The sequence below is a fragment of the Carlito syrichta genome, unplaced genomic scaffold, assembly GCF_000164805.1.
Source record: "Carlito syrichta isolate Samal-C Ts95f unplaced genomic scaffold, Tarsius_syrichta-2.0.1 Scaffold308051, whole genome shotgun sequence".
NCBI lineage: Eukaryota > Metazoa > Chordata > Mammalia > Primates > Tarsiidae > Carlito > Carlito syrichta.
The window spans coordinates 510940-518927 of record NW_007252147.1 but is presented as its reverse complement, the minus strand read 5'-3'; positions in this window follow the sequence as shown (position 1 = coordinate 518927).

Sequence of the window (7988 nt, the reverse complement as noted above, 5' to 3'; positions counted from 1 at the left end):
GCAGGTCGAGGCTGCGGTGGCCGGGAGCAGCCATTGCACTCCAGTCTGGGCGACAGAGTGGGACTCCAATTCAAAAAAAAAAAAGAATGTAAGTTGCAGGATTCTGAACAGCTAACAGTGGCCTCAATCGGGTAGTCACTTCATCTTCTCTCCTAACAAAGAGGTGAGCAGTGACGGGGCGTTTAGGGCACCTGTGGGGCATCTTGACCTCTTCTTGGCTCTTCCTTCAAGGTTACACCATTATGGTGGCCCCAGACATCACATTCTCACATTCAAAACAGGAAGAGAGGGAAGGAAGAGGAAAAGGAAGAGGAATCTCCTCCTATGTCTGTTATTATGGAGGACATGATTTCCCCAGGTTCTCTGGCAGATTTCCACTCTCAGGCCATGGGAGGAGCTGGGTTGCCTGGCCACACTAGCTGCCAAGAGAAAGGGATGTGGAAGTGCGTGCAACTATTCTATCCAGGGCAAGAAGATGGATTCACTTGCGGCTCTTGGGTAGGCAACCACTTGCCCTTCGCTCCTGTGCTGTCATCTGCCTTTTACAGACAAAGAAGCTGAGGCCTGGGGAAGTTGTCCTTGTATCTGCCTGAGCCTCATAGTTGGAAATGGCAGAATAAGGATTGAGAACCAGGAAAGTCTGAGCTGGAGCCCAGATTCAATCACCACCAGATGCCTTTTTTTTTGAGTTGGAGTCTCACTCTGTCGCCCAGACTGGAGTGTGGTGGCCGGGAGCCTCAACCTGCTGAGCTCCAGCAATCCTTCCGCCTCAGCCTTCCAGTAGCTGGAACTACAGGTGCACGCTACCACGCCTGGCTAATTTTTTGATTTATTGTAGAGATGAGGTCTTGCCAAGTTGCCCAGGCGGGTCTCAAACCCGCGGGCTCAGGCACTCCACTCACCTCGGTCTCCCAAAGCGTGGGATTACAGGCTGAGCCACCGAGCCCGGCCCAGATGCTTTTCTCGTCTGCTGTCCAAGACTACGTTGAGTTTAACAACCTGCCCATTCATCGTATTTCCCTGCTCTTCTATAGTTCATCTTACCTTGAGGTCCCGGTGTCGTAAATTTGTTCTAGAAGACAAGGAGTCACGAGCAGCGTCTCTATAGCATAGCGAGGGGACTGAAGCTACCATTGAAATAATAAAACTCCTTGGAAGGGAACAAGTTAGCAAAGCAATAAGAGAGGCGTGAGTGTGAACCAGGCAATGTGGTGAAATAGGAAGTTCAGCACAGTCGCTGGAAAGTCGCCATTTAAGCGGGGTCAGTTGATGGATGTCTGCTGTTCAGTGACATATTTTTGCCATAGAAATACAGTTCAAGGTGAAGGACATTTCTCGGCGCCCGAGGGACTTGCTCAACACACGATGGACTTGGAACATAGTGCAATTTCAGTGATTTCTCTCCATGATGATAAACATTGCTTTCATTGGAAAATGCATTTTAATTTCTAAAAAGATATTCCGGGACTCAGATGCTCCTTTGTGTCACAGCGATTTAAGGACTGTTTTTAGCAAAATGGGTGAGGAAGAAAGGTGGAGAAATAGCTCATCCACTTTCTACATCTGTCAAGCCCTAGGGAGGAGCCAAACTTGAGAGGCACCACAAAGAATTATGCCTCAAGGCTCATGGGTCTGGGCAGAGAGGGACCAAGCCCCCAGTCAATTGTCCACCTGGAAGGTGACGGAAGTGTGAGGCTATTGAAAGGGTTGTAATTTGAACCAGATGGGATCAGTGGATGAAGTAGCTAAAATAAAGAAATGCCGGCCGCACCATCCAAAGATCTGGTAAAGAGATGTCACCCTGGTCCCATCCGACTCAACTTCACCCTGGTTTCTCAGCGCCAGTCCCTGGGGCAACACTTCTGACACTCTGCCTGCTGAGATTAGACTGTAGGGGGATGTGGGAGGCAGAATAATGACCCCAAGAGATGTCCAAGTACTAACCCCTGGAACCAATGAGTGTGTTCCCCTACATGATGACAAAACAGGGACTTTGTAGATGTGAGTTAAGGATTTTAAGATGGAAAGATTACCCAGGGACACAATGTCATCACAGAGGTGTTAACAAAGGAAAAGGGGAGACAAGGGGGTCAGAGGGAGATTTGAAGATGCCTTTGAAGATGGAAGAAGGAGCCATAAGCTAAAGGAAGCAGGTGGCGTCTAGGAGCTGAAAAACTCAAGGAAGTGGAGTCTCCCATAGACCCCCCCAAAGGGACAGGACAGAACCCTGCCAACTTGGTCTTGCCAATAGAACCCATATTTGGACTTCTGATCTCCTGAACTGTATGAGAATGGATGTGTTTTGTTTTAAGCCACTCAGTGCAGCAGCAATATGAAACCAGTTCAGGGGCCAAAGTGGATGTAAGCGCCCAGATGAATGCCCACAGACAAGGATGAGATGTATGTGGACATGAGTAGGGAGGGGTCTGGTGAGGACACAGCCCCAGCTGCTCTGTGTCCTCCCTGCTCCCCTGTGAGGTGTTGTCTGGACGTAGCCTGGCTTCCTTCTCCCCCTCTGGGCAAGGCTGGTCTCTGAAGGTTGTGCATATACCCAGTCACAGCCATGGGATGCAGGTGACTTGTCACCAGATACAGGCGGCCAAGCAAACCTAATGATAACGTCGTTGGCATTCTTAATCGATGCAAATTTTTTTTAAGAAAAAGTATAAGAACTGAATAAAATGTTATTCCTGGGCTTTTTATATGACATTGGTTTAGCATTAAATAGATATCATGTGAAAATCTGTTGAAAGTCCTAGCTAGAGCAGTTAAGCAAGAGAAGGAAATCAGGGGTATCCAATTAGGAAAAGAGGAAGTTAAGCTATCCCTCTTTGCTGACTATATGATCCTATACCTTGAAAACCCAAGGGAATCTGTCAAAAACCTCCTAGCACCAATGGCAAAGTCTGGAGATACAAAATCAATGTGCAAAAGACAGTCGCATTTGTGAATACCAACAACAAACAAGCAGAGACCAAATAAAAAGCACAATTCCATTCACAATAGCCACAAACAAACAAACAAAAAACCTCAGCATCTTCCTAACCAGAGAAGTGAAAGACCTTTACAACAAAAACTGCTCAAAGAAATCCAAGAAGACAAACAAAAAACCACAGATATTAGTAAGGATGCAGAAAAAAGAGATGCTTCTACATTGTTGGTGGGAGTGCAGACTAGTTCAATCTTTATGGAAAACAGTGTGGCAATTTTTAAAAGAACTAGAAATTGACCTTCTGTATGACCCAGCAATCACAGAGGAACACAAATCATTCTACAAAAAAGGTACTGGCACATTATTCACAATAGCGAAAACATGGAACCAACCCTGCTACCCATCAAAAGTGGACTGGATAAAGAAAATGTGGTACCTATATACAATGGAATACTACACAATCATAAAGAAGGACAAAATTATGGACTTCGCAGCAACCTGAATGGATTTAGAGTCCATCATACTCAGTGATCTGTCACAGAAATGAAGAACTGAGTACCACATGTTCTCACTTATAAGTGGGTCCTGAACATTTCTCACAATACTATGAGAGGGATTGGTAGGAGGGGACACATAACGCCATAAGAGTACCTGGTCCTAAGCCAGGAGAAGTGAGGACCAACTGGGGGCCCAAACTTTACCTGCACATGGACTACTTATGTACCTAATCCTGACTTGTATCCCACATCTTTACAATAAAATAAATTTTTAAAAAATTCTGATGTAATGTAAAAAGAAAGAAAAATTATATGAACTGAATAAAATTTTATTCCTGGGCTCTTTATATAACACTTTGCCATTATATATATAGCATGTGAAAATCTGTATCAGAGGAAAATATTTTTGCATTATATGGATCTAATGAAGGTGTGGTTTTTTAAATGATATTTTAGCCTCTTAAACTCACTTTTAAGTGGCTCTTGCAAATGAAAACCAGTATTCTTAGTTTTACTTAAATTGTCCAAATGTCAGCTTTTTAATCAGCCAAGACACCAGGTTGTCATGAATACTTTAATGGCTGGGCATGCTGGCTCATGCCTTTATATAATCCCAGCACTTTGGGAGGCCGAGGTGAGAGGATTGCCTAAGCCCACGGGTTCAAGACCAGCCTGGGCAACTTGGTGAGATCTCATCTCTACAATAAATCAAAAAATTAGCCTGGCATGGTGGCACATGCCTATAGTTCCAGCTTCTTGGAAGGCTGAGCCAGAAGGATCGCCTGAGCCCAGCAGGTTGAGGCTGCGGTGGCTGCAAGCATGCCGCCGTACTCTAGCCTGGGCAACAGAATGAGACGCCAACTCAAAAAAAAAACAAAAAAACTTGAGTGAACTTAATTTTAATCAATGCAATTGTAAACACTGTATAGGAATTTGAGTGATTAGCTTGCTTGCTTTGGTTATTAAACTGCTTGCTGTACTGCCCCGAGGTACGGGTGTTTTACTGACTGGCCACCATCGGTGCCTTCTGTAAGTTTAATAAACCAGTATTTCTCCCTGCTGGACCTCCGGTGACTAGAATAGACAGACATTCCTTGCAAGCCCTTTCAGATTTGGGGTCACCGTGTTACATCCCCTGTGCTGCAGTCTAGCCTTGTAAACTCTTCCCACCTCCCCAGGAACCTTCCTGCCCCAGGCACACACGAGAGATGCCTGTTTCTGACCAATCACCTACCCCTAGTCTCTGTGCTAGAAAGACACAAAATAACTTGAGGGTTTAGGGCTGCCTGCCAGGCACTTGATTTCAGGTTGCCCAACCATTCCTTGAACTACACTGTGCTGCTCACTGCATTTCTCTTGCAAAGGCTTTCCTTGCTCTCCTTTTAAGTGATCTGGCTGATGGCACTACTCTCTCTGCTTCCCTGGGAGGCTTGGTTCATTACATGCATTAGCGCTTCCCGATTTCTCCACAGCAGGAGATCTTTAAAAGCATTAGCTCTCACAGCAGCTGCCGCCTCTCCAGCCTGCTGGCATCCATGGACTGCTCCGTTCCCACCCCTGTCCCTGGCTGTGGAGATATCCCAGGAGGCCTCACATGGAGGTGAGGTGTGTTTCTGGTTAGAGAAACCTGTGTGCTCCCTTGGGCTTGACAAGGATTGCATTCCCTTGCAGTAGTCATCCCTGATTGTGGAAATAATCACTTTCAGAACCGATGGAGACAATCAAAAATACTTGGAGTGAATAAAACCTGCTTTCCACCTCAGCTGGGGAGGGTTCCTTGTTTTACCTGAGTTGATTTTGATCACAGGGCACTGCATGGTTGCCTGACTTGCATTAGAAAGAAACCTCCTTAGGAATTGTCTGCACAGAGTTGGGTATGGGGGAGGCCTGGCGTGAACCTCGGGCGCAAATTTCCCTGTTGTGGGCACAGGTCAAATGAGGATGGGACGAGCCATATTTGATCTTTTGTGAGAGCATTTTGCTCGCCAAAGAGTTGTGTGAGAATCAGACTAGGTTTCACTGCTAAGCATCCAGAACATATTATTAATTTAATGTAGAAGACAGCATTAGGCAGGATTAGTTATGCAGACAATCAGTAGCATTTGAGGCTCAGAACATTGAGAACAAAAACTCCAAATAATAAAAGCTTAATAATTCCAAATATCAATAAAAGGCATTTAATACAGCAGTTTTTTAAATGATTTTTTTCTCAGCCAGATGTGATGGTTTATGCCTGTAATCCCAGTACTTTGGAGGCTGAGATGGGAGGATTGCTTGAGCCCAGGAGTTTGAGACCAGCCTGGGCAACACAGCTAGACCTTTTCTCCACAGAGAATCAAAAAATTAGCTGGGTGTGATGATATGCGCTTGTAATCCTGCTAATCTGAAGGCTGAGAAGGGAGGATCACCTGAGCCCAAGAGGTCAAGGCTGTGGTGAGCCATGAGCATGCCACTGTCCTCCAGCCTGGGAAACAGAGTGAGATCCCAACTAAAAAAAAAATTTTTTTTTTGGCATTATTTATCCAGAGCTATGGGTGACAGGAACATTTATACAAGTAGAAACTTCCAATAGTCTATAGGCCAGATGTGAATGCAGTCAATTAGAAGGGCAACAGACAGCTGAAAAACTGACTTACAGCAACTAAAAGCATAATATATTGATAGAAAAAAGGTACAACTAAGATTATATTAACCACAAAGTAAGTATGTGCCCTTTGGAAGTACCCAATGGAAGGACAGAAAAATAGCATGCATATTATCACCTCCTCTCGCAACTGCAACAGACATCATTAATCAATCACCATGCTTTTCCTGCAAGACCAAAACATTGCATTAGAATCCTTCTTTGCTCCAGCTAGCAGCTATTAGTTGACTGGGTTTAGTATGCAAGGTGAAACTCTAGTCTGCAAATTAGAGTCACCAATTAGCAATTTCATTAAAAATCCCTTCATATTCTGAGAATTCAGCTCACTAGGATGTCTGCATGTCCAGGGCAACTTGCCAGGGGCTGGAAGAAAAGAGATACCATGAATGTTCTGTTGAGATAAATAAAAGAAATTTTAGCCGGGCTCGGTGGCTCAGCCTGTAATCCTGCGCCTTTGGGAGGCTGAGGTGAGTGGACTGCCGGAGCCCGCGGGTTTGAGACCCGCCTGGGCAACTTGGCAAGACCTCATCTCTACAATAAATCAAAAATTAGCCGGGTGTGATAGCGTGCGCCTGTAGTTCCAGCTACTTGGAAGGCTGAGGCAGAAGGATCGCCGGTGCCCAGCAGGTCGAGGCTGCAGTGGCCGGGAGCAGCCACTGCATTCCCGTCTGGGTGACAGAGTGAGGCTCCAACTCAAAAAAAATAAAAATAAAAAATAAAAGACATTTGTGAGTTAGGGATAATCTTCTCAGGATGGATATTTGAGTTGGTCCTACAAGGAGAAGAGGGAACAGAGACCATCAAGAAGTGGGCAGAAGTATTTGCAATAGCCAACGGGATACGAGTACGCTGCTGGAATATTCTGGACACATAAGAATGAGATGGGGGATTAGGCTAGAAAAATAGGCGGAAGTCCTTCTGTGGGGGCCTTGAACGCTGTGTGGGGACTTTCCTACAGCAAATGAGGACCAGCGATTTGTTGGTGAAGAGTGATCCAAAGCTGCCCCGTTTGGGACAGTAACTCTGTCAGCAGCCTGAAGGCGGGCTTACACAAAGGGGAACCTGGCAAAGGAATCAAGTCTCTTGAGGGGAAGAATGTGATCCTTCCATCTCCCTTCCCCCCTGCCAACAGTGCAGAGGCTCATGGTCAGCTCATGCCTGGGTTGGTTATCTTTAGATTGTTCTAGATACCTCTTTCTGAGTTGTGACAACCCCTCCACTGTGGCCAGTCTCCCAAAAGTCAGGGACTTTGAGCCCTCCGATGTCGAGACTGAACGCCGGATTGCAGGCTGCTCAGGGCAGGGGCAGGGTCTCTCAGGTCATCCCAGTGCCAGCCTGTGCCTGACACACTGCAGACACTCCCCAGAAATGCGTTGAATTAAATAACTGTAGCGTTTCTTCTTTTGATCAAATGCACCCTGCTGGCCAGACCTCAATATTTTTCACACTCTTTTGTCTAATCCTCCTCTGCTAGAAGAGAAGGGTCTCCTTTCTCCAAAACCCAGCTCACACTCGCCCCTTCTAAGACATCTATTGGGGGGTATTAATGCAGACCAACCTGTCCTGCCAGACTTCACGAAGCTATGGGCTTTGGACCTTCTGCTCGCCGTTGTAATGCCCTTGTCTTTTTTTTTTTTTTTTTGAGTTGGAGTCTCACTCAGTCGCCCAGACTGGAGTGCAGTGGCCGCTCCCAGCCACCACAGCCCCAACCTGCTGGGCTCAGGAGATCCTCTCACCTCAGCCTTCCAAGTAGCCAGAACTACAGGCATGCACTACCGTGCCTGGCTAATTTTTTTGATTTATTGTAGAGATGAGGTCTCGCCAAGTTGCCTAGGTAGGTCTCGAACCTGTGGGCTCAGGCAATCCACTCACCTCGGCCTCCCAAAGTGCTGGGATTACAGGCTGAGCCACCCTG